Here is a 27,544-nt window from a genome sequence, read left to right as displayed (position 1 = left end):
GGCAGTAATCCGCTCATGAGGTATTTCCACATAGATAGCACCTCTCACAACATTGTAATGAGGATTAGGTTTTCAGTGCCTACAGGACACATTCAAAGGCTAGCACTACTCACCTATAATGTTTTCCTCTGGATTTCTTTAAGAAGGTACACCTATACTCCTGTCATAACCTGGAGCCCAAAAAACATTTGTTGCTGAGAAATCAACCCACCTGGGTTTATAATCAAGGAGCTTAGCCTTTCTTGCTCATGTCTTCCAGAGCCTTCAGAGGGCCTATGAAGAAAAGCTAGAAAAGCGAAAAAGATCGTCTTTGGCCCAATAAATAGCTCCAAAGATTTATTTTTACAACAACCAACATATTCAGCTATGTTCATCCCTCTCTATTTAACGAATCAGCATTCTTGAATTTGGCCCATGTTAAAAGTGGCACTTCAAGCCAACAATGGCGAAAGGGTGGGGGGGTAGACTTTTTAAATAAAGTAGTGTTGGCTTCAGTTACAATGGCCATGATCAATAAATCTAATAACAATGGATGCTGGTGGAGATGTGGCCAGGAGGCATCACTACTACACTGTTGGTGGGAGTGCAAACTTGTTCAACCACTATGGAAAGCAGTATGGAAGTTCCTCAAAAAACTAAACATAGAGATCCCCTATGACCCAGCAATTCCACTACTTGGCATTTACCCATTCCTCCAGAAACAAGAACATACTAAATCCACTAGCACAGCCATGTTCATTGCAGTACTATTTACCATAGCAAAGATATGGAACCAACCCAGATGTCCCTCAGTAGATGAGTGGATCAACAAGACGTGGTATTTATATGCAATGGAATTTTATGCTGCTGTCAGAAAGAATGGCATTGCCCCATTTGTAAGGAAATGGAAAGACCTAGAAAAAAATCATATTAAGTGAAGTAAGCCAGACTCATAAGAACATAGGCTCAATGGTTTCCCTCATTTGTCATAATCAGTAGAAACCTTGGGTTCTTCTAGCAGAGGTTTACAATAGAGCAAAACCTACATACATAAGACAATATAGTATGACACTAAATGAAAGGACCTCCAGGATATACAAAACAAAAGCCATATAATGAGTGATTGTTGTCCTTAATGTACTATGTTATCTCTCATCTCTTTTGCTGTCCCTTGGTTATCTCATATTGTTACAGTATTTTACCTTGTTATCTGATATATTTTATATATGCTTATTTGGCTATTTGAAATCAGATAGGGAAGGGGTGAAAACAAGATGAAGGGTTGGGTGGGGGGGAGGAAAATGGTGACAAAAACATGAGAAAGGGTATCAATGTTTGTGAAGTAATGCACTTTCTATCTGGTGAATATAATGCAACCCTTCTATTAATTACAATAAAATATATGAAAAAAATTAAGTTGGGACAAGAGGGTAGATATTTGGAAAAAAATAAATTGGTCCAGGTCAGGAGTATGGCCTAGGGGTAAAAGTGCTTGCCTTACATGAACAAAGCCCTGGGTCTGATCCCTTAGTACCACATACACAGAAAAAGCCAAAAGCGGTGCTTTGTCTCAAGTGGTAGAGCTTTAGCCTTGAGAAAGCCCAAGGACAGTATTCAGGCCCTGAGTTCAAGCCCCAGGACTGGCAAAAAACCTAAAAATAACTTGACCTTTATCTCCCATCCTATGCTATGATAAATTCTGAATGAATATAAAAAATATATGTTAGAAATAAAACTATAAAATTACTAAAAGAACCAGGATAATTTTAATCTTGAAATGAAAAATTTTTCTTTAAAATGGATTGTAAATTTAGGATCCTTGAAAGAAAGGTTAACAATCCTGATGCATAAAAATAAAACCCCTCTAACATGAAAAATATGCATATATACTCACTTACACAAGCAAATTTTAAAACTTACAAAAATAAAAGCCTGCAAACTCAGGGGGAAAGTTTATAACTCATGTATAAACACATGGATTATCTCCCTACAAAATGCTCCTATAAACAGAGAAATAGGAATTCGATAAGCTAACAAAAAATGGGCAAAAGATTTAAACACATAATTCACATAAAATGAAAGCTCTTAAACATTTGCAAAGATGCTCAACTTCACTCATAATAAAATATATGCAAATTAGAACTATACTGAGATATTATTTTTCTCCTACCAAGTTGGCAAGAATCCAAAATTCTGATAATATACTCAATTGGAAAGGCTATAAGAAACAGGTCTTTAAACACTGAATGTAGAAATATATGCTAGCATAACCCCAGATGGATAGCAAATTAGCAAAATCCATCAAAATTAAAAACGTATGTATCTTTTGCCACAACAATTTTACTTTGGAAAATTTATGGTATAAATTTACTTGAAAATAAGTAAAGGACATGTGTTTAAGGCATGTTGCTGATAATAACAAAAAATGAAATAACCTAAAATAAACTACAAAAATAAACAGGTTAGACAAATTTCTGATCTTTTCATACAATAAAATACTAGAAAAAATAAAAAGAAGCTGACTAGAATGAAATTCAACAGAATAAAGTGGGATGATACTCAAAAGATCTTGATGACTATTTTTTTTGCCAGTCCTGGGCCTTGAACTCAGGGCCTGAGCAGTGTCCTTGGGCTTTCTCAAGGTTAGAGCTCTACCACTTGAGCCACAGCACCACTTCCAGCTTTTATTATATGTATATGGTATCTAGGAATTGAACCAGGGTCTTAATGCATGTTAGGCAAGTACTCTACTACTAGGCCAAACTCCTGGCCCCCCTTGTTGACTATTTTTTAAAAGAGAAAAATGCAGAAATAATGTGTAAAGTAAGCTACTATCTATATAGTAGGAGAAAGGGAGAAGGGGAAAAAGCAAGGAAGTGCCACTATGGCTCAAGTGGTAGAGTGCTAGCCTTGAGCTGAAGAGCTCAGGGACAGAGCCCAAGCCCAGAAAATAATGGGCGGAGGAGAAAGCAAGAGCACACGCTTATATTTATTCTTATCCACATTAAAAAGTGGAAGAATAAATATAACGGTTGTTTATAAAAAGTAGCCATGGGAACCAGGATTGTTGGGTACAGAATTAGCAAGATTTCTTTTTATGTTAATTGTATCCTTAGAACTATGCAAATATATTTTTAATTATATATTTTTCTTTAAAATTATATTTTTAAATGTTAAAAAGTTTTCTGCTTACTTCAGAGGATGCTAGCAAGTCTATCTGAGCAAGGAGGTAAAGATTTTAGATTAACATGTGGCTATCCAGAGTCTCACTTCACTCATTTGGTCTTCATTCAGTCAGCAAATATTTATTTTCAATTTCCTGGTATTAGGTTCACACAGAGAACAGGGCCCAACCAGCTCTTTGCTTTGCAGGATCTACATTTTAGTCAAAGGTCCTTTCCATTTGTAGTGTGAGGTCTCCAATAAGTATGCTCGGTCCCTAGGACTTGTATTGACAAATTTGACTTCATTATAACAGCATCCTTAAGTGCAGGCATGTTAAATCTCTGCTGGTGTAGATTTCAAAAATTCAATATCCTTAACTTTTATGAGCAAACAAGATGTGTACAAGCTGGAGGCATTTTTTGGTTTCTCTCAGTGGCACCTCTTTTTAGAATTCCACAATATGCTTTATTGTGCATAATCCAATATAATTTGAAACTCTTCGAAATATGGCCCTTGCTAATACTTATCCAGGGTTGTAATAATTTCCTGTGATTTATACTGATGCCTTTTCGTTAGTGCCCAGGATTATACAGTGTATTGTTCCTTTCCTTTCCTTTTCTTTCTGTTTTTTCCCCTTGCGCTTTATTAGTTTACATTCCATTGTGATGAATTTTTCAAGTTAAATATCTATTCTTCAGTGTCCACACCAGTACCTCAAATAAGACTCCCCCTTTCTCTGTTGTAAACCATTTCATGCAAGTGAGAGTTGATGGTAAAACTGTATCAGCCCGATGTGCATTTGTGCATAAGTGTGTGAATATATAACCACGTCAGCATAGAGAGGGCCAAGCTCATTGGTTAATTAGTATACCAGTGCTTTCAATAACTGTTAAAAGAACTTTCTGCAACAATTGCAGAGTTGTATTGAGTTGTGTTAGAGTTGTGTTGTATATCTGCTCTTAGCTATTTGTGGCTATTGAGCAGTTCAAATATGACCAGTTCTACTGTAGAACTGTATTTTTCATTTAGCATGTTAAGAGTTAATTTAACATTTAAAAGCTGGCAGGAAGTAGACAATATGAAAGAGCAAGATCTACGGCTGCAAAAAGAGTGACCTGCACTCTAAATGTCAGTTTCCAAGACGGTCACAGTATGAGAACCGCTAAGCCTTAGTTATTCCAGTCAGATTGTGAAGGAATCTTGTATTGTGAGGGTAGCTGGGAATGGTGATGAACTGAGACAGAGAACAATACATTCTTCCCACACTCCATCATTAAAAGAAAGTACACATCAAGAAATTTGTGTTAGAGCTCTTAGCAGACTCATTAGGGTTCAAGGATAAATACCTTTGGACCTTGAAGACATAGCAGAAATAGGGTAGGGGAAATATCATGGCACAGACTAAGCACATGACCCAGGTAACACAGAAACCAGACTTGGGAAAACAAGATTAATTCTAGACTGACTTCACTTCTTAAGATGTATTACAAATGAACTTTGAATACACAGCCTACCTGTGTTAGTTGATGAGCTGATAGCTGCGCCACTCAGCAAACAAAAGTCTTCAGTATCTGTGGGTAGACAGACGGTAAATGGAAGCTGATGACAAGCTGACAAGTCTGCCTAGGTCAAATGCCTCATCACTTACAGTACCAAGTCCATAACCTCCCCTGACATTCAGGGTTCTCAGAATATGGAGCCCAATGTTCTTTTCAACTTCTATTTCCCTAGATCTCAAACATGAATCAAAGATTCCATCAAATTTAGCTGCTTCCTTAAACATGCCCCTGAACATGCTCCAGCTTCACCCAACCTCCATTTTCTTGCTCAGGCTGTTGTCACCAATACCTTTTCCGGATGGTCATTTAGTTCTTGTTCCTTATGTTGAACACACTTGATCCTCAGTTTGCAATGTATCATTTTAGGTGAACTCTATCATTTCCCTCCTGTATCCTGATAGGACCTGGCACTGAGATGTCCCTCAGGAGTAGCTGAAGTGAATTAAAAGTGGTTCCATGCATGGGAAAAACTGTAGATATGATTAGTGAAAAAAAAACCCTTTTTACAGCAAACGGATGATTTCTTGGGCACTCAGTGTTATTTTTGAATTGTCACCAATATTTAAATTTGAGGGAGTGTATGTAAAGCTTTTTCTTCAGCTTTTCTTGAAAATCAAAACTTCAGGTTTTTACATTTTGGTCACTGATGACTCTGGAAATGTAACAGCTCATCACAGTCTCTGTATTCAGATCATATGAGGATTGAACTCACTTTTTTCTTACTCAAATCAGTCTCTACACTTTAACAGTGATTATGATCTGCCATGCCTTGATGAAACTCACACCATCTATATTTAAATCAGACAGACTTTTTTTGCCCTACTATTCTTTGTATCATTCATCAAACTACCAAAAGTGCAGCTTGTGTTCAGACAAAAATAAGACTTTAGATCGTTTTCAGAGGTGTGATGGCAGGTTCACGTCCAGTGTTATTTTATCTGCAAGTACAACTTTTTAGACATTATAGAGAATTAGTCTAGAGACCTGGAGGGCAGGGAAAAAGGCAAAGTTGTAGAAAGGAGAAGTGGTAAACACCTGAAAAGGAAGAGGAGAGAGAGAGAGAGAGAGAGAGAGAGAGAGAGAGAGAGAGAGAGAGAGAGAGAGAGAGAGAGAGAGAGAGAGAGAGAGAGGCTTATGTGATATAGAATGCTAACATTTCATTTCACATCCCCAGCACCTTCTGTGTGAAGATTTCCAAGCTGGAATCAGGCAGTAATTGAGCCTCACAGTACTTGAAGAGAAAGGAAAGTGTTTTCTTCATTTTCTCATGGAAGAAACTGAAATATTATTTGTTCGTCATGGTAAGGACCCCTCTGCTAGAGAATGGGTAATAAAATTTAATTATCCTCCTTTCTAGACTTTCCCTTAATCATTCATTCTTTCTCTTTGGTTTCAAGGGTAATTTATGTTAGATCAATTTAGACTTGCTCTCAGAATTTAATCAATACCATCTGCAACTTATAGGCTGTCCTTGGCTAACTAATGCTTAATCTTCAGAAAATGTAAGGACTTAAACACATAAGCAGGCAAAATGTGAAATCAGATGTGTCATTCTCTGACTTACAGGCAAATACCTATGTTTCACGAGTTCTATAGTTCATTCTTAATAATCTTACCCAGTCTTTTCTCCTCACCTTCCCACACCTCCTACATCAGTTAAAAACTAATATTAAAAGAATTGCTTGTGTCCAGAATTTATTTTAAAGCCTTATACTTGAAACATGTGAAGGGAGACTTCTCACTTCTTTTACCCATGAGAAGTTTAAGCTGGGAAAAAATGATTTTATTAGTTAAAGCAACAGTTTAGACTGGGACTATATGCTCCCTTGAATGTTAAAGCCATTACTGTAATCATACTTTAAATGAACCATTGATGAAGCACTAACTTAGCATAACAGCAGGATTCCTTGAGTCTAGGTATTTGTGGTATTTTATTTTGAGTAGGATATGGCCTTTGCATATTCTTTGTAATAGTTATTAGCAATCAATCTCACCTCTCTTGAAATATTATCTTCCCAAATCCCTCTCCTTTACAAAGTAACGAAAAAACAAGTGGATATTGCAGGAATTAAATACAAAATCATGAGTAGCATCGCCTTTCACCCCCCAGGAAGGATGGGATTAAATGCCATCAGAGAAAGGGAATTTATGGGGTTCTATCCCATGCATTTGAGGAACCAAGAAAACAAAGCAGATATATGAACCTACCTACAAATCACTGCTGTAGGGGAAGAAAATCTACACCTAAAGAGATTTAAAGGAAAACTTCAATCTGCTCTGTGTTTTTGTATCCTCTAGATAGGATCTTTGATATCAACAGTTGCCAGAGTTCTCCAATTTTAAGTCAAATCAGAATGCCAGAAGGTTGCTGTAATGGCATGAGTCAAACTTGTACCAGCTTCAGCCTAGAAAAACCATTAGCCATCATTTCTCACTGGGTGTGGATTCTGCTCATGCCCAGCCTCGATGCTTCTGATTTGCACCAGGAGAGCCCTTGGCCTCTGCTCAGTCAGTATCCCTTCCCTTTTACTGGTCATTTGGTCATGCCACTGGATCATCAGCTTGTTCTCTCTGTCATCTCTTCTTGTAGTCAGGTGACCTGCCCTGGAACATTTCTTGTTCTGTATTTTTCTAAATTACATTGTTCTCTGGAGTCTGCTGCCCAACGGAAAGTGTTACATTTTCTTTCCCTGTTAGTTACTCAAAGTATCAATCATCCTGTAACCACCTGTACTACTGTTAACCTTCTTCCTGTCTTCCAAATCAAAACCCATTTCTCACTTCCATATGTCAACACCAGCCACATGCATTGATTAAACGCCTTCCATTGGAAAGCACACAGTCCTTCTCTCCTTCCCTGTGTCTGAATGCCTCCCATCTGCTGTGCATGCAAGCCCAATTCCTCTGTTCCTTTCCCCTGAAAGTCATTCTTCATTGTAATAAGTTGCCCAAAGTAAATGTATTCATCATCTTTCTCTCTGACAACCATGTTTCTCCACTACGGGAAATTAAACACTGCAACATATGGCCTGAGCGGCAAACTTTAGTGCCTGCTCGCTCAATTGTTTTAACACATTGCCGCCTTCACATAATATTCTGTTTGCCACTAGCATGTCAGGCTTCCACTTGACATATGCATTAGACATGTTAATGGCAAGAGAGAAACCAACTGAAGCTGACAATATGACGAAAGAAGGGTAAGTGCCTATTAATTACTAAAATTCACTTTTTTCCAGTCTTTAGCTGGGTAGAAAAAAAAAACCAAATTAATGCCTTCAGAACATGCCACCACATTAGCCTGCTGTGGTGCCATCTGACAGATTTCTAAAATCCTAAGTACAATGGAAGGGCTTTGTGTAGATTTAGCAAGGCCAGTATACAATAACATCAGGCTCTCACTTGCTGTCATAAAACCCACTGGCCTGTTCTTTCTGCCTTCTCAGACGTGAGTACACAGGCAACCATTCCTGAATTTCTTACATAGATTTCCAAACCACCATCAGGATATTTTTCTCTATTAGTTAAGCTCATAAGCAGCTCTCAAAGTATACTCAAAATGCTACACCATCATTCCCAAAATAATACAACCCAGTTTCTTTCTGGGTCATGGTTTCGGCATTAGATCATTTAATTGATTAGGAATCTTTGGACTCCTACTAGGAGTTCATTGACTCCAAATTTATCTTTTCAGTCATTTTGATGTCGGAATTCATTTTAGCAAGCTGATATTTATCTAAAAAAAGTTTTAGGGTTGTTTGTCTGAAATCTATCAAGTTTCCTGGCTACACATCCTTAATTTCTAGTGTAAAGTACATTCTCCTGAACAATTAAAAAGGCTTAAAAGTTTTTTTAGTAGATACTTGAATTTTCTTTTATGTAGTATATTTTCTTTCTTCCTTTTTTTCTTCCTTTCTTTCTCCCTTTCTTTCTCACTCTCTCTTTCTCTTTCTTTCTTTCTTTATTTATTTTAATATTTAAGTAGAAACTAAGGGAGAAAGTTACCTATGAAATTGTTTGAGTAGTTGAAAGATCATTATTCAGCTGAATTGTACCTGAAGAAGATGACAGCAAATGCAATTTTTCAAATATAGGTGTAACCTTCTCATGTGGCACACAATGAGGCAATTGTTCCGCTCTCCCTCATATTACTAACAGATGCGTCAAGGGAGACTTGGATCAGAAATATCACAATAATCCAATTTAGATATCACTGATATCTGGGTCATTTCTCAAGAATGGCACAAGTCCATTTGATTTTTCTGTTATGCATAATACATCTTATAAAGAAAATTTGTGCATCTATCCAATAGATGCAAATGGATTTATAAATCAGGAGGCCTCTGAGATCTTCCTTCAAAAAGATTGATTTCAAGACTGACTCTGAAGTACAGAGCCTTGAAGACCTTAGTGCTTTAGGACTTCTTGCCACAGAGTATGAAAAATAACAAGGAAGCTTGCGGGATGACTACTACCCAATCCAATTTCTACTAGAGATTTTTTCTTGTTTCTGATTTTACCAAGTTTTAGACAAAGAATTCACACCATTAAATCTCTAACAGTGAATTGAAAATGTTTCCTCACTGATTTTTTTTCTTTGCCTCATCTTGACCAGTATGTTATGTTGGACATTCCTACTTGTTCAGCAAGATTTATCATTCCCTTTTCCTCTGAGTACACTTATGACTTGTTCTGGCCTCTACATGTGACAAACATCCATAAACATTGGGAAGCCATTGTCTGTCTTCTCTCTTGTGCCATGTTAATGTGGAACTGTGTTAAAAGCTATGTGCACTAGATGCCTATCCCATGAAGGAAGAGTAACTTTCTGGAAGACAACCCAGACTCACACTAAAAACAAACTTCCTTTTTGGGATAAGCCTTTAGAAATGTGGTGCTTAGTGTGGGCTATACTGAATTCAACTATCTCCTCCTACTTTCTATTACTGTGCCTCCTACTTTACTCTCAGGATGAGTCTAAAAAGAACTGTAGCAAATATTAGGCCCTTAGTACAGTACCTCTCCTCCCCAAACAAGAAGGAAGGTAGGAAGGAAGGAAGGGATGGAAAAAGGGAGGGAAAGAAGAAGGGAAAAAATATAAAAGTTATAGTTTTGGGTCTTAAAATTTCCCTTCTCTGGCCATAAGACCCAAGTCCTAGCATCATTGTAAGACTTACAAATTTCCTGGTACTGGTAGCTCATGCCTATAATCCTAACTACTCAAGAGGCTGAGATTGGAGGATCATGATTCCAAACCAGCAGGGCAGAAAGTACCTGAGACTCTTCAATTAATCACTAAAAAACAGGAAATGGGGCTGTGGCTCAAGAAGTAGGATATTAGCCCTGAGCAAAAATGCTCAGGGACAGCACTCAGATCCAGAGTTCAAATCTTAGGACTGGCAGTGTGCACACACACACACACACACACACACACACACACACACACACACACACAAACTGAATAGTGCACAAAGATAAATCTTTCTGAATAATGCATTCAGTCATTCAGATAGTCAGACAGTCAACATAGATTTAATAAGAAACCACTTCAGGGCAGCAGCTGTTCCAAATACTGCTAATGTAGAAGCGAACAAAAGAAATGATGGCTACACTTTCATCAATCTTCTCGTGTAGCAGGAAGAGAAACACACACGCATGCACACAGAGTGAATAAACACATACATTAACTCAGTGCGATAAAGAAAATAAAGAGAAGAATTTGAGGGTGAGTGATAGCTGAAGGGTGCTGTTTTATATAGGGCTTCTCAGAGAAACTGACATTCAGGCTGATACCTGCATGATGAGGAAGTCAGCAGTTGGAAGAAGCAGCTTCTGGCAGAAGACATGACAAATGCAAACATGCTGAGATGGGAATCAGCTTGGCATGAGAGAAAACCCAAGAAACAGGCCGGTGTGGTGGTAGCACAGCATGAAAGAAAGAGGGTGGAAACATCCAGTCAGAAGAGAACAAAGAAATTAGGTTTGTAGACATGTGAAATCTCAATAAAGGGATTGCATTTTACTCTTCGATATCCCAGAGCCACTGGGGTGTTCCACATGAGGAGATCACACCCTGTGACCTATATTTTAAAGAGATCAGTCTAGCAACAGCTTGGAAAATGGATGGTAAAGGGGGAGAAAGTAGAAAAAACAAAGCAATCAGTTACAAGGTACTATATGCAATCATCTAAGCCGTGGTGATAAATATATGCATGTATGTATAAATATATATGATATGCATATATACCATGATATATATATATATAAAAAACTTCATCACCACTGTGTATGCATGGACATGTGCACGTGTGTGTGTGTGTGTGTGTGTGTGTGTGTGTGTGTGTGTGTGGTCCCAAACTTGTCTCCAAGTATAATCACCTAGGGTAGGAGAATCTTAAGAGTTTTAAATTTTTTAATCTTAAAATTAAATTTTTTGAAACTCAAACTTCACCTTGGGGCAATTAGATCCCAATCACGGAGATTAAGGCACTCGTATCAATCTTTGATGCTTCTCAGCTGATTTCAGTGTGCACACAACCAATTTGAAGATAGCTCATAGGACTTACAGAAAGACTGGGGAGTAGAGAGGAATAGAAAAAGAAAGTACTACCTGGGTTTGTGGCATTCAGAACAGGGTAGATGTTGGTTCTATTTACAGAAACCAGGAGGCTATAGCAAGGAAGGGAGTTGAGGTGAGGGATGTTGAAACCCATGTCCTATGATAGGATGTGGACCATTTTTGAGATGCTTGGTATGTATTTTATATTCCTGGTATGTGTGTGTGTGTGTGTGTGTGTGTGTGTGTATGTGTGTGTGTGTGTGTGTGTTATTTATTTTTTATTATCTGGGTAATGTATAGAGGGGTTACAGTTACTCTCATCAGATAGTAGGTGCATTACTTCTCACACACTTGATACCCCTTCTCATGTTTTTTTCCCCATTGCCCTCCTCCCATCCCCTCTCAATCATCCTGTTTTCCCCTCTTCACTTTCCTATTTCAAATAAACAAATAAACATATATACAATATACCAGCTAACAAAGTCAGATACAGTAACAATATGAGATTAACCAAAGGGCAAAGAAAAGAGAAGAGAAATAATGTAGTATATTAAGAACAATAATCACCCAAGATAAAGCTCTTATTTGTGTTTTAATATAGAAGATGATGTGATACAGGCAGAGAAAAAATCAAGGCTAAAATGGTAAACCTTGTAGATGATAGTGAAGAGACAACATTAAAACCATGGAACAAGAGAAAACTACCAAGCACACGAATGGTGGTCTAAGCAAAGAAGACTGCTCAGAGGATTTAGAACTTGAGGTTAAGCTGTAGCTGAAATGGCTGTTCTCCTTCACAATCTTAACCTCGAATCCCTGAGCAGGAGAACAACTTCCTACCTGGGACACACACTTGGGCTCCACACTACCTCTTCATTTACTCTGAGCTTCATATCCCAAGCTAGTCCCTTCCATTCATTTTCCACCAAAGCCCCCTAGATACCATCTTGAGCTCTCTTGGGACCTGCCATTTCCTAGCTCTAGGAAGGACAACATCTGTTTCCCATGGCCGTGTACACGTAAAGCATTCAAAGGAGCACACACCAGCCCCCAGACTAAAGAATCCACAGTCTGATCTCTTAGTCCATCACAGAAGCCCCGAACACACCAGTGTACAAACCAGATGATTCCAGGGTACTTTCACCACATATTGTTATGCTTCTATACAGAATGTATTTTAGCTTTAAAAATGTTATATATTCAATTCTATCGTTTTATGACTTTGAATCAATGAAGTGCTATTGCAGGGTAGTAAAAAGATCTTGAAACCAATGTACAACTATGCCAGACCAGTTACCAGCTATGGAAATTTGGAACAGTGCTTTATATTACCCGCTTCATACCTCAGTTTCCACACTTGATCCAAAGGGATGATGGTTAATAGTGCCTACTTCTGACAATTATTTTAAAAATTAAACAAGCTGATGTAAAATGCCCGGGGGTATTCATTTGTTTGGGTTATTTATTGACATACTGATGTTTGAGCCCAGGTTCTCCAGCCCTTTGTGTTTTAGTTGTTTTTATTTTTTTAGACTAGAGCTCAAATTTTGCCAGGAGTCAGCCTGTCTATGTTTTCCACCTACTTAGGGGCTCTTGTGTAGCTGGCATCACAAATGCATATCAACACACTTGGCTTATGATTGTGATGAGATCTTGAAAACTTTTCTCCTATACTTATGAGAAACATCAATCCCCTTTATCTCCTCCCATGAGCCACCATGTCTAGTCAGTGTGCTATAAATATTTGCAGCACAATTAATACATGTCCTGCCCATCCATGGTCCCTGACCTCACTGGCCCCCAGAGAATATCATTCTTCAGTTGGTTTATCCTAATCACTGGTTTCATTCTTATTCTTAAATGATTGGCTGTGTCATTCCTTCAAGAACCCTAAATTACATTTTCTCAGCATATGACTACTCCTTTCTGGTTTTCCTACAGAAGCTGCTACAAATCATCCCACGCTCAGTTTCAAATGAGGAGCTTGCCACACTAGCCTGCACCTGCCTAAGTGACCACTGATCCCATTTTCTACTCCTGGACTTCAAGTTAACGGTTGCATCAATTTCCCACATTTAAGCTAATGAATCCATCAGCAAAGATTCCCCCCAGGGTGATTTCCAAGGTCACCTTATTGTAACACAATATCTTTAATCATATATTTAAGACAGAAATACAAACAAGTCCTGACTGACTATAAAGGGATCTTTTTCCATACTATACATGTTTCAAGGGTTTTCCACAGAAAGCAATACACAAAGTGTCCTTAGCAACTTGAATTATGGGAGAATTATGGGATGCGGTGTTGTTCACCTGAGAGGTGAATCAAGAAGTTACTGATTTTCTGTTATGGCCTAATAATCTCTACCCTTGAGATCGTGTTGATCTAAAGAAAAAGTCTTGCTTAGTTAAGAATTACTTAGACTTTTCTGGAGACATAGAGAAGGGTGAAAAGAACATGTTTCAGAAATTCAACCAGGAAGAGAAGGTTAATTAGTATATTATATAGTTTCCTTTTGGAAATGGTTCCTCTCAGGATTATGTAAATACAAGAGGATTCTTGAGGACTTACGAAGACCCTTGCAGCTTTCCAGCCAAAAAAATTCTCTTGTGATCTTCATCATTTATAGAGCAAATCCTGTTGGGGACCAAATCATCCAAAACTGATTTGTCCATCTCCACATCCACTGTGGATATGGATGACACATTATATAAGTCAGTTCTCCGGAGTACAGCCTATTCGCCGGAGCATAGGAGATTCAACACACATGTTCCTCATTTGCACAATCATGCTGCTGAGATGCCTGGATGTCATCATGTGAGATCTGGCTAATAAAAGTTGGTGTGATAAAAATAAACAGTAAAGTGAGATTGCTGGGTTTTGATCCCACGTTTTAGTCTGTAAAAGAGGACATCCACAGAGTTCTTTCTCTCCACAGCATGCATGTATAACTTTCCTTACCCTCAAGAAGAGGGAAATTTAAGACCCCACAGTGAGTTGTAATTGAATATAATTTTTGGCAACTTGTGAGATGAGAGCACGGAGCTATTTTGATTACTCAGAGGAAATGCTAAGAGGAGGATTGCTTTTGAGGACTTGTTTATACACATGCAAATGCTTAGGTGATAAGTACCAAGGAAGAACTGAGTGGAAAACACAAGGGAGAGAATGCTATTCCATGAAGAAGGGAATACATGTGGGTTGTATATAGCAATATGGTATGGGATTATAAGTTTATGTATAAAAAGCAAAGACAGAAATAAGCATCATCTAGTCTCAAATATCCAAAGATATTACTTGCAAATCCCCTTTATCGACTCTAGAATGAAAAAATCTGGGATTCAGGATGCCCTTTAGATTCCATCAACACTAGGCCCATGGAAATTCTGGTCACAATTCGGTCACTGGATGCCAGCTACTAAAATAGTTGTACATCCCTTCCCTTCTTACATTTAGCCATGACAAGCAACACAAAGTAGCATTTTCCTTTGTGTTTTCTCTACATGATGCTAACTGATAAGGCTACTAATAATGAGGAGATCATGCTGCTATTTTCAAATTAGAAAACAGTTCATGAGCTGTCTTGACAGTCTGGCTCTATCAAGGAAAAAAAATTCCAGCATCTAGTTTGACGAGTGCAGATATCCATTCCTGGAGTACAGCAAGCAAGTACTTAGCTAATGACAGGAATCTTTACACATCTGCAGCACCAAGTGCTAGGATTAGCTACCCTCACACAGAAGCATTCTGAAGTGTTGAGGGATATGGATTGGCCTTTCAGAAAAAAAAAAAACACAACTTTGATTGTGAGTTCAATGATTATTTATTGTTTCCATGTTGGATAGTGGTGTGTTTCTGATATGAATAGTTAGAAGCTGCCTTTGAGTAATGGGTTTCCATAGCTTGATAGTTTTAGAGATTATTTACAGGACGCCTTGTATCTGCTTTTCTTTGTGATAGTTTGAAGGAGTTGAGAGAAGTAATATAACACAGCTACAGCCATATTCTATGTCAGACTCCCTGCAAGGCACCTTGAAAGTATTCTACCCCGCACCCCTAAGAAAATCCTCAATCAAGGCTGGTTAGTGCTGTGTCCACAACTGACAGATGAGGAGGTGGATGTTGGAAGGTCTCACACAGTTAGGAAGAGGCAGAATCACAAAACTCACTGCTGCTGCTTCTCCAACCCAGGAAGGATTCTCTTTCCTCACCATGGCCCAGGGAAGTACTAAGAGAATGTCCAAGGACCACAGCAGGGCACAGCTTCTGTTCCCTCCTAATTCCCTCCCATTAGCCAGCACCAGCTTCTCTTTGTCTGAGGGCTGCCCTCAGGCTGAAGGAATCTGTGGGCATGGACAGCCACTGGTACTTGGAAATCTATGTCTCCTAGAGGTGGCCCTTAAATGTCTGATAGGTTTAGAGGCATAAATATGAGTTTATTTGTCCCGTTGATGACCCACTAAGCTTCCCCTAGCAAGGCTGAGTGAGTAACTTTGACATTGCTTTTTTATTTTTTTTAATTGTCGGGATAATGCATAGAGGGTTTACAGTTACATTCGTCAGGTAGTAGGTGCATTACTTCTCACACAATGATACCCCTTCTCATGTTTTTGTCCACATTTCCCTCCCCCTGTAATTTTGACATTGTACCCTATTCAGTCACCTCCTTCCCTTTAACATCACCACTTCCTTGTTCAGTCTAAAGACTGACTTATCAGGAGGAATTTTTCTGTGAAAAAAGAAGGTGGTTCAACCTCTATATCATTGAAAGTGGTTGCTATCAAAACAAATCAACTACGTAGGGGAGACAATCACTATTGAATATGAGAGCAGCTTTGGAAATGAATTAATTATAAAGATGACCAAACACTGTCTCTCATATTCTTAATTTTTTTCCAAAATGGAGTAAACACTTTTACAAAGCAGCATTACATTGTGCCTGAGACCATGGGTTTTGCACATGGAGCTGAGTTTGAGTCCTAAATTTTCCATGAACTGTATAATTAATTCTCTGTACATCAGTTTCTTAATCTGTACTGGGGACGATACTTATTTCAATTATTGCTGGGAGGTTTACATGTAAATAATATTATAGGTTAGGACTCCTTGTGAGGACCACATAGCTTATAGCTATTATTATTGACTTTTGTATTTTAGAAACAGACTGGCTGCATGACATTCTTTCGAGTCTGTAATTATATGCCTCATCTTGCCTTTACCAAAGGTCTGACACGAGTGTAGGATCCTGGGTTCCTCACTACTGGGAAGAAAATGGGCCCAGGAGAGGTAGTGAAGGTGTGCCACCATCACTCCTGAGAAAGATGAAGGGCTTATAAATTACTGGTTCCAGTAAGGATATTCATCTTTCAAGAGTTTCACAAAATAAGCAAGCATTTATTGAGCTTCTCTAACATGCCTGGCATGATGTTAGGTGTGTTATCCACCTAACCATATAATCTTACAACAGCTATTACCTTCGTTTATAGAGGACAGTGAAGCTTGGAGAAGTTAAATGCATCCCCAAAGTGGTTAGGCCAAATGTAGGCACAGATCCCTAGAAGTCTAAATCACTTATCCTCCATTCCATGGAGAATTTTAATTACAACCATATGAGCTTATCCTGGGGATATGAAATTATATGTATCAGCATATGTATATGCACTTCACCTCAATAATATTTATTCCCAAGTTAAAAGAGAACTTCAACAAGGTCATTATAGAAATCCTTTTTAAAAAGAGACATAGGGACACAGCAGATAGGAGAAAGACTTGACAAAAGGGATTAATTACATGGAAATCAAAAGTTTCTTCACAGCAAAAAGACATATTTATAAACTAGAAAGACAGCCAACAGACTGGGAGATTTTTACCAGCAGAATACCAGACACTGGTCTAATATCCAAAATATACAAGGAGCTAAAAAAAAAAAAACTAACCCCTCCCAAAGCCAATAAACCAATCACTAAATGGCAAAGGAACTAAGGAGAGACTTCTTAGAAGATGATGTAAGAATGGCAGAGAAATCCATCACAAGGAAATGCACATCATTGCTGGCCCTCAAGGAAATGCAAATCAAAACAACCCTGAGTTTCCATCTCATTCTAGTATGATTGGCCAACTTGGAGATTTTGAACAGGCAAAGCCCTATTACACTGTTGAATGTAAACTGGTACAATCATGCTCAAGAGAAGTTTGAAAATTACTTAGAAAAAATACTAATGTGGTCAGGATGGATCACTGCTACACTGTTGGTGGGAGTGCAAATTTGGCCAACCACTATGGAAAGCAGTATGGCAGCTCCTCAAAAGACTAAACATAGAGCTCTCCTATGACCCAGCAATTCCACTACTTGGCATCTACCCACTCCTCCAGAAACAAGGACATACTAAATCCACTAGCACAGCCATGTTCATTGCAGCACTATTTGCCATAGCAAAGATATGGAACCAACCCAGATGCCCCTCAGTTGATGAGTGGATCAACGAGATGTGGTATTTATGCACAATGGAATTCTATGTTACTGTCAGAAAGAACGATAGCTCCCCATTTGTAAGGAAATGGAAAGACTTAGAAAAAATCATATTAAGTGAAGTAAGCTTGACTCAAAGGAAAATAGGCTCAATGGCTTCCCTCATTTGTCATAATCAGTAGAAACCTTGGGCTCTCCTAGCAGAGATTTACAATAGAACAAAACCTAGATACATAAGACCATATAGTATGATGCTAAATGAAAGGACCTCCAGGATATAGAAACAAAAGCCAGATAATGAGTGATTATTGTCCTTAATGTACTATGTTTTCTCTCATCTCTTTTGCTGTCCCTTGGTTATCTCATATTGTTACAGTAGTTTACCTTGTTATCTGATATATTGTATATATGTGTTTTTGGTTATTTGAAATCTGATGGGGAAAGGGGGAAAACAAGAGGAGGGGCGGCGGGGGAGGGAAATGGGGACCAAGATATGAGAAAGGGTATCAATGTTTGTGAAATAATGCACCTTCTATCTGGTGAATATAATGTAAACCTTCTATCAATTACAATTACAATAAAAATGTATGGAAAAACGAAGTATTATACCCAATACCTGATAAATGTAACTGTAACCCCTCTGTACATTACCCCAACAATAAAATACAATTTAAAAAAGATTAAAAAAAGAAAAAAATACTAAACAAAAGTACCCTATTCTAGCCATACCATTCTTGGACATCTACCCAGAAAGAACATTACAAGTCAGGATACCGTAAAGACACTCACATACCCATGTTCATTGCTACATTATTCACAATAGCCAATTTGCAGAAAGAGTTGTGAATACCCTATAATAGATAAGTGGATCCAAAAAATTTACAAACTATGTAAAATGGAATTTCACATGACCATTAGAACAATAGGTCCTAGAACAAATCACGTTACGTGAGGTAAGCACATATTTGCTCTCACATGCAGAAACGATATCTAAAATACACTGACTGGGATATGTTAAATTATACAGGTCACACACAGTGACAACAAAGGAAGATACTTTCAAGAGAGGATCACAAAGCCAAACACCTATGTGAATTTGGTTATATAAAATATCATTTCCCATGGGGCTGGGAGTTTGGCCTAGTGGTTAAAGTGCTTGCCTAGCATGCATGAAGACCCGGGTTCGATTCCTCGGTACCACATACATAGAAAAAAAAAGCCGGAAGTGGTGCTGAGGCTCAAGTGGTAGAGCTCTATCTTTGAGAAAGTCCAAGGACAGTGCTCAGGCCCTGAGCTCAAGCCCAGGACTGGCAAAAAAAATAAATAAATAAAATAAAATAAAATAAAATATTATTTCCCAAAACAAACTCCAGGAAATAGAAACAAGGTTTTTTCTTGCTATTGTTGTTGCTGCTACTTTTTTCCTGTTATTTTCCTTTTGCCTTACCTGTTTATCTGTCTTTGGGAGGGTAAAGTGAATGGGGGGGGGGTGAGTATACAGAAATGGAAAGAGAAAGGTTGAACAAATGCAGCAGTGATACTTATTAGTTACTATCTTAAAAATGAAATAAAGAGATCATTTCTGCCTGGTTCAGGGGGCTCAAACCTGTAATCCTAGCTACTCAGGAAGCTGAGATCTGAAAATCTTGATTCAGAGTTAGCCTGAGCAGGAAGGTTTGTAAAACTCTTCTCACCAATTAACCAGCAAAAAGCCTGAAGTGAAGCAGTAGTTCAAATACTAAAATATCAGCCTTGAGTGAAAAAGCTAAGGGACTAGCACCCAGCCCTGAGTTCAAGTACTAGCATAAGTACACACACACACACACACACACACACACACACACACACACACACACACGATAATAGCTACCCAAGAGTAATTTTAAAAATCCATGATAACCACTCCTAATCTTGGAGAAGTAAACTTAGCTAGCAAAAAAAAAAAAAACTAAAATAAAATAAGAGCTTCCCAAAATTTCTTAACTATGTTTTCAGAATCTGTTAAATTGTTTGGAGATACCCAGTAGGAGTAAGCCCACTGGCAGTTCTTTGACTCAGTCCTCTAATGTCTCCAGACTGCTGGGGAATGCCTTGATCGACAGCCAGGGAAGAATATTAGTGGACTTTTCAATTTTCCCAGCAATCCTCCAACCTAATGAGCCTTGAGAGAAATCCTGCAAGATCCACGGGGTACTCCAAGATGGATACCCTCCCACTCCTCAAAAAGAGTATGTTCACACCAGGTTTTACAAGCAGGGTGAGGGCACAGCCAGCTGCCCTGGCAGAGAGAATGGTATACCATTGATTGGGCTTTTGCCTCCTGCTGGAACTCTGGAAAACTTGTGTGGGAGCAACTGTTTGCTCTTTTTTAGTATAGAGATCAGGCATTTCTCTGGTGACTTCTTTTAAGCCAGCAGTTCCCACAGGACCCCTGGAAACATAATGCAATTTGTGATAAAGAGGAAATGATTCTTGTGAAAGAAACTCTCCCCCATTCAAACATCACTGGGTGAATAATGCTGGGGAGAGAGGTGTTAGGGAGAATTAAGCCTGAATTTGTATTGAGAGGAAGTTTGGGACAGAATTTTTTTTTAAGCTTTTGGTTAAAACAAAGAACCAGTATTAAGACAAGTACAGTCCAATTCTTGCAATCCCCTGTCAGGAAGCCATTCTTTTTTACTATGCCATATGCGTAGCTTGAGGTTATATTGGAATGCATAAATCTCTTGTGAGCCACAAAACCTTAAGCGGTCGTTGTCCTCATAATTTCATTATCTCAGTTTCTGCCCTAAAACGTTTAACACTAATTGAACACCCGAGGTTTTCCTGTGAAGTTTATTTTCTGAACATTATTGAAGTGCTGTTGATAAAAGTCAGAATTTATGGACTCAGCACTCCTTAAAATGCCATGATAGATTTGAGCAGGAATATAGATATATGTATATATTATATTATATTTTTTAAAAAGCAGGAGTATTTTTATGACTTTGTCCGGAATTTCAAAGTCTCTCAATCACTCTACATTATAAAGCTGTCTGTTTGAATGTGCACTTCCCAAGAACCAAATGACTTCACTGAACCAGATTCTTCATTTTGGACATATGTAGCTCTCTTATTGATCTCACATTTCAGATTGGCTCTCTAGGATTATTTTGTTCCAGATTGAAAAGTCTTGATTTGCCAGTAGCTCACACTTGCCATCCTAGCTACTCAGGAGAGTGAGATCTGAGGACTATGGTTCAAAGCTAATCTGAATTAGAAAATCCATAAGACTCTTATCTCCAATAAACCACCAAAAAGTAGCAAATGGATCTTTGGCTCAAGTGGCAGAGTGCCAGCATTGAGTACTAATGCTAAGGTACAGTGCCCAAGCCCTGAGTTCAATCCCCAGTAAGAGCACCTCTTCCGACCCAGCCCCTCCTTCATGTTACAATTTAGGCTTCCTTCAATCAGGTAAGTATTGGCAGCCATCTCACTAATAGAAGTTCATTTTGCCATTTTGTTTTATCTGAAAGAAATGCATTTGTGTGGCTCAGTGCTATCAAGTAGCCTTTAATCCTTTGAGGAAGGGAGCCATTCCATGTAAATTTAATAGATATAGATACAGATGATATAGAAATAGATATAGATATATACACATAATATATATGTATATATGTATATATATATATGCTAAATGCCAGTGGCTCATGCCTATAAGCCTAGCTACTCAGGAGGCTGAACTCCAAGGATTGTGGTCCAAAACCAGCCAGGGCAGGAAAATCTGTAAGACTCTTATCTACAATAAACTACTCAGAAAAATCCAGAAATGGCACTGTGGATCAAGTGATAAAACGCTAGCACAGAGATGCTCAGGGGCAGAGCCCAGGCCCTGAGGTCAAGCCCCAGGGCTGGCAAAAAATTTATAAAAATAAATAAATTATATATACAGCATAATAAATAAAAACCATGTGCTAAATTTGTCTGTTGGGTATTGCTTGCTATTTGACTAATTTCATATGCCTCTATCAGAAGTTAATTTAGCTTAAAAATGAGCTATGATCCATTCCATGTCTTTTTTTTTGCCAGTCCTGGGCTTGAGCTCAGGGCCTGAGCACTGTCCTTGGACTTTCTCAAGGCAAGAGCTCTACCACTTGAGTCACAGCACCACTTCCAGCTTTTTCTATGTATGTGGTATCCCAGTCTTCATGCATGCTAGGCAAGCACACTACCACTAGGCCAAACTCCCAGACCTATGATCCACATCTTTTATGAATTTATATTCATATTTATGCACACAAATGCATGCACACATAGTTTACAGTATGCCATTTCCCAGTGGCGTCTTCACAGAGTATACATGACTGCATCTTGGCTTCTGAAAATGTATCCCAAAATGGAGTGTTGTGTCCATCTCTCACTTAAGTGGACTTAGGTTCCTCCCAGTTACTATGGGAACTGCCAACAGATGAACATTTTTCTGTCATTATTATAATTGGAAAAGCAAATCATCTATTTTAAATGATAAAGCATGGAGAGCACACTGCATCTAAAACGGGGTCCTAAATTGGCTAAGAAAGAACAGATATTTGCTATACCTAAGGCTGAGACTTGACTTTCTGAGACTAAAAGAGTTTCTGAAGGCCATGGCAAAGATAAACTGTTTATTCTGATCCAGGAACCATAATGACAGGAAAGAAAAATGCTGTGGTACTTCCATCCTAGACTTAAAATAAGTAAAAAAAATCGAAACTTGTTCCATAAAGTGAAACATAACTAAAACCAAATTTTAAAAAATATTCTAGAAGGGTACCCTGTGTGTGTCATTGTACATCGTCAGCCTCAGCTCCCAATTTCCACTTAACATCATCATCCACCAGAATAATTTATTTTATTTATTTAAAGACTTACTTTCCCTCTCAGCAAATTCTCTTTATGTCTACTATTTTCCTTCTTTAAAACACTTCTTTCAATATAGGGAGGGGACAGAGGGAAAGGAGGAGAAACTGAGGAATTAACAATGTTGTACAAGAAAGGTACTCACTACCTCACTTATGTTACTAACTCCTATATATTGTCGGGATTTTTAGCACTCTTTGCCTCCTGACCAGTAGGAAGGGCAAAGAGAACATGCCCTGACTAAGACGAGACCGAGAAAGGATAGGGCCGGGTATAGGGCCGGCTGGCCGCCTTCACCCAGCCCTCTCTTCTCCAGAGGGAAGACACAAACGCGCCAGGGAGAATGTCAAGGCAGACTCATTTTAATGGGAAAAAAAACAGGGGCTAAAGTAAGATGCAGGAATCTATTAGCATAGAAGTAGGCAGGACAGGGGGAGGTAGGTGCGGTCAGAGAGGCCAATCCATGGGTTCGAGGTAGCCTTATTTTACCTCACAAACCACAGCCAACCTCCCAACCAGAAGACAGACAGGTTGGATCTCCAAAACCAGTAAGTGAGCACTGGGCCAGGAGGTAGGCCTTTTACCCTTGATGTGACATGCCCCACAATATATCACTCTTACAATAAAATTAAATTAAAAAAGCACTTTGTTTTGCACAGCAAAAAGGCTGAAAATAGAATATTAACAAGGGACAAGTGAATAACTTCATGGACCAATGTAAACCCAATTTTCTATAATAAACATATTTCTTGCATAATGTCAGAAAACTTAAGAGATATTTTTAAAAATATGCTCTATGTGCACCCACCATGAGCCTAAAAGACTTTTAATAGAAATAAAATAATCTCTGTATAACCCCAAAATAATGAATATACTATGTACAGAAACTGGTACGTCATAGCTTAAGAGGTTTTCAAAAGGTATTTCTTACCTTAATATTTATATCAGAATATAAAAAGTGGAAATTAATGAGGTATGATTTTGGTTTTTATTTTAAAGATGAATAATTGATAGATACCTTTAAAAGGAATTTCTGTCTCTCCCAGTATTTACTATGCACTCTAGATAACATACTCTGCAGGAAATCTTTTTCTACAGAAAAGTTCATGTATGTATCCTAGAGATAAAGGACAAATAAAGTTTTCCTACCTTTTCATACTTACAAGGTATATCTATACAACCTAATATGATACTACATATGAGAAAACCTTCAGAAATGTTCTCTTTCACATGATTTATCCAGCCATCAGGGGTGAGGAATCTTTTTTTTGCCAAGGAGCATTTTGATGTTTACAACATCATTCTAGGGCCATACAAAACTATTAATACAGGCAGTGGGCCCTGGGCATCAACAAGAAGCATAGGAGAAGCATGAATGCCTGTTCATTGTACCAAATGACTCCATAAGCCTTGTATAGACAGACCACAGCCTCGACATCCCTAATTCCTAATTCTACAGCGTGAAGTCTTGTATGAATAAGAGTTGCAGTTACTTGAGATGCCCAACCTATGTTTTCTCTAGCATGAGTTCTCACATGCCTGAAAGTATTTAGGAAAAGCAATATCTTGGCTATATTCCTTAGATTTTGATGGCTTGTTTCCAGCATATGCCCTTGTATATAAAATTCTGAAAACTTGTTATTTTCTCACAGCTTTTAAATTAACCACTCAGAGTTCATAAATGCTAATAGAGAAACTAGGTATTAGTTATTGTATGCCACATAACAAATGGCTGCAAGCTTAAAATAGCACACATTAGCGAACTCACAGTTTCTGTGGGTTAGGATTCAGGGAATGGCTTAACTGATCCTTCACTTCAGGGTCTTCAGGTTTTAAGCTGAATACCACCTTGGTTTCATCCATAAAAAAAGAAGAAGAAGAAGAAGGAGAATCCACTTACAAACTTCCAAGGTTGCTGGCAGGATTCATTCTTTGCAGGGGTTTGTAAGGCCTGGATGGCTAGTAGCTCAGTTCCATGCCTGAGGACTTTTTCAACACGTGAGTTTGCTTCATCAAAACTAGCTGAAAGGCTAGTCCCCTAGTAAGATGGATGTCACAGTATTGGGTAGCCAAATCATGAAAGTGACCTCATGATATTCAACATACCCTGTTGGTCAGAAGCAAGCCATTAGAACGAAATAAGGATATTGAATCCAACTCGCCCCATCTTGGCTACGTGGTGGATGATAGAGAATTGAGTTTAACTGGCACCATCTTGTCTTCATAGCAGAGGCTGAGAAGTTCCATTCCCAGGTGAACCTGAATTCATAGAGGCAGGAGTGGGGACTTGGACAACAGGCTACTGGACCTCTCATTCCAGTGCTTTGAACTCATGAAACTCTCAAGTTTGCTGTGACCCTGCCCCCTGATGCTGACCGTATTTAGTCCTCAACCAGCTCAGGTGCCATGATGCCATGCCCCATGTCTCCTGTCCCCTGGCTTTCTTCTAGTCTCCATAGTGTCCACTTCTGCTCTCCCCTGGAGTTGATCTCATTTGTCGCTATTGCTTTTCTTCTCTTTCTTCATTTTACTCCTGTCATGGCTCAGTTTTCTAATAGTGTTAACTATATTTGAGGGACTGCAGGTCTTGGTGACCAGAGTCCACCTGTGGTCACCGGTTTTCCAATAAAGATGCCCAACTTGACCTCTTAAAATGTTCCATGTAGGTCATGAATATTCTTGGATTATATCATTAGGTTAATTTGATTAAAATATATGTAAATTACAAAAATGAAAAAAAAATGGCTTCTCTATTTCTCACAACCAAGTTACCATACAACAAGATCAGCTGAAACACAAGACAGAGAAATAGCTGAAGTTGTGAATATCAAAGCATCTGGTGTGGAGATGGGGGCTCCTGAGAGTCTGCCCGTCACATTCAAATATCATAATGGCTGACTGAAGGTCCCTTTGTTCTATTTCAATGGAAATTATAAATAGGCAAGAAAGAGCTCTCATAGTATTAGCAGAACTGAGTTCTTAAATCACAGAAGCTTAAAGTTCTAGGCCATTAAATCTAGAGGCATGCCAGACACTAGAGGCTCTTGCCTTTGCCAATAAGCCTAGCTACTCAGTAGGCTGAGATATGAGTAGCTCAAAGCCAGCCTGGGCAGGAAAAATCTTTGAAACACTTATTTCCTATGAACCACCAAAGAGCCAGAAGTGGAGTTGCAGCTTAAAGGGTAGAGTACCAGCCTTGAGTAGAAAAAAAGTTAAAAGACAGCTTTCAGGGCCTGAGTTCAAGCCCTAGTACTGACACAAAACAAAACAAAAACTAGAGGTGAATTGCTTCTGACATTAAAGGCAGAGACTTGTAACATTGGTTTGCAGACAGAGCAAACTAAGTAGATCTAGACCCAGAAAAACCACAGACTGATGATTGTAAGCTTAAAAAAACCCATAGATTTCCAGCTTTGGATGCTCAGGTTGGAAGCTCTGGGATTTGAGTGCCGATCACCCATCGCCCAATAGTTTGTGATGTAGCTCTTGATCTTTGATCTTTTGGCCCCTTGGTTCTTAGCTTTCAGTCACTTTCTGGAACTCTTTCAACCACCAGGGCTTGCAGCTTTCCCACTTTTTGTTCTCCACAATCACTTGCCTATGCTTTTCAATCATCTTTTAGCTTCTGGAGTCTTTGCTCTGTGCAGGTTTCTGTTCTTTGCCACTCTTGGAAACTCTCAACCACCTTCTCTGTGCTGCTGGCTGAGACTGGGACTGAAGGTTCTAGGAGTGTGTCTACTCTTAGTGTTATCAAATCATCCTCTTCTATACATGATAAAGACCATGAGCAGGCAACAAAAGACTATTCCATTTTTTTAAAAAAATTCTTTATTTTCAGCCTAATATTGCAGAACTGTGAAATAGCACATGGAAGAAAAGTCTTCTGGACTGACTAGGAAACAGAGGGGAAAGAGAGAGAAGAAAAAAGGCACCTTCTTCTATAACTAGAAGTGCGGATGTGGCATGCGTGTGTATCGAATCCAGTCCACCAATCATAAGGTTGTTGTTGAGCCTTGAGGACCTGCTCCTGATCCCACCCTAAGTAGGAATAGCTGCAGGAGGAGCCAGGTCATCTAAAAATCCACAGAAGATCTGTACAGCAGAAGTGAAGTCTTCCTTGACTTGATGTGGTTAGTTTTGAGTAGTGACTACAGCAAAGCCTCATGAAGCAGAAGTAATGCTGAGACAGCAGGCATGTTCTCCATGCTCCTTGCAGCTGTCTGGAGTTGCTTGGAGCAAAGATGGAGTATTGAAAGCAGCCAGGCTGCCATGATGTCAGTCCAGTCCTTTGCCAAAGATTAGGATGCTTAGTTGGCAGCTCCCTACTCAAAGCAGCCAGATATAAAAGAAGGGCCTATTAGCTCTATTAAAGCTCCACAAAGTTTTGCACATTCACTGAGAACAAAAAGACCTAGAAAATGACTGTTGTTAATAGTAGTTAGTGTCTTACTCCTCACCAAACCCCCTTAGGAGACTTGGGCTCTTATCTTTCTCATCAAGAATAGCTAAAGATGTTGTAAGGTGAGAAAATAGATAAGCCACATTTTGAAATATCAAATCTTGGATTCTTTATTAAAAAGCTGGTGACTGCATAGTGGACACAGAACATGAACATGGAGACACATGACATGTTGTAATGGCACCTGAGCTGGTCCAGGCCTAAATAGGTCCAGATCAGGGGTCAGGGTCACAGGAAACTTCCAGTCCCAGGCCCTGGACTGACAGGTTTAGTAGCCTATCAGCCAAAGGCCTTTCCTTGTCTCCAGGGATTCACCTGAGAGGTGTGGCTTCATCTTCCCCTATCAGGAAGACAAGATGACAGACCCTACCATCCACCATGTGGCCAAGATGGCACTGGATAGACCCAATCTCCCCATTTCAAAGGTGTCTCCACAATTGTTATATATGTTCATATTGAACTTTTCCAATGTCATCTC

Source organism: Megascapheus bottae, chromosome 21 (genome assembly GCF_031878675.1).
Source record: "Megascapheus bottae isolate mThoBot1 chromosome 21, mThoBot2.hap1, whole genome shotgun sequence".
Lineage (NCBI taxonomy): Eukaryota > Metazoa > Chordata > Mammalia > Rodentia > Geomyidae > Megascapheus > Megascapheus bottae.
The sequence above is the reverse complement of the archived record's forward strand: the minus strand, read 5'-3'. Positions refer to the sequence as shown.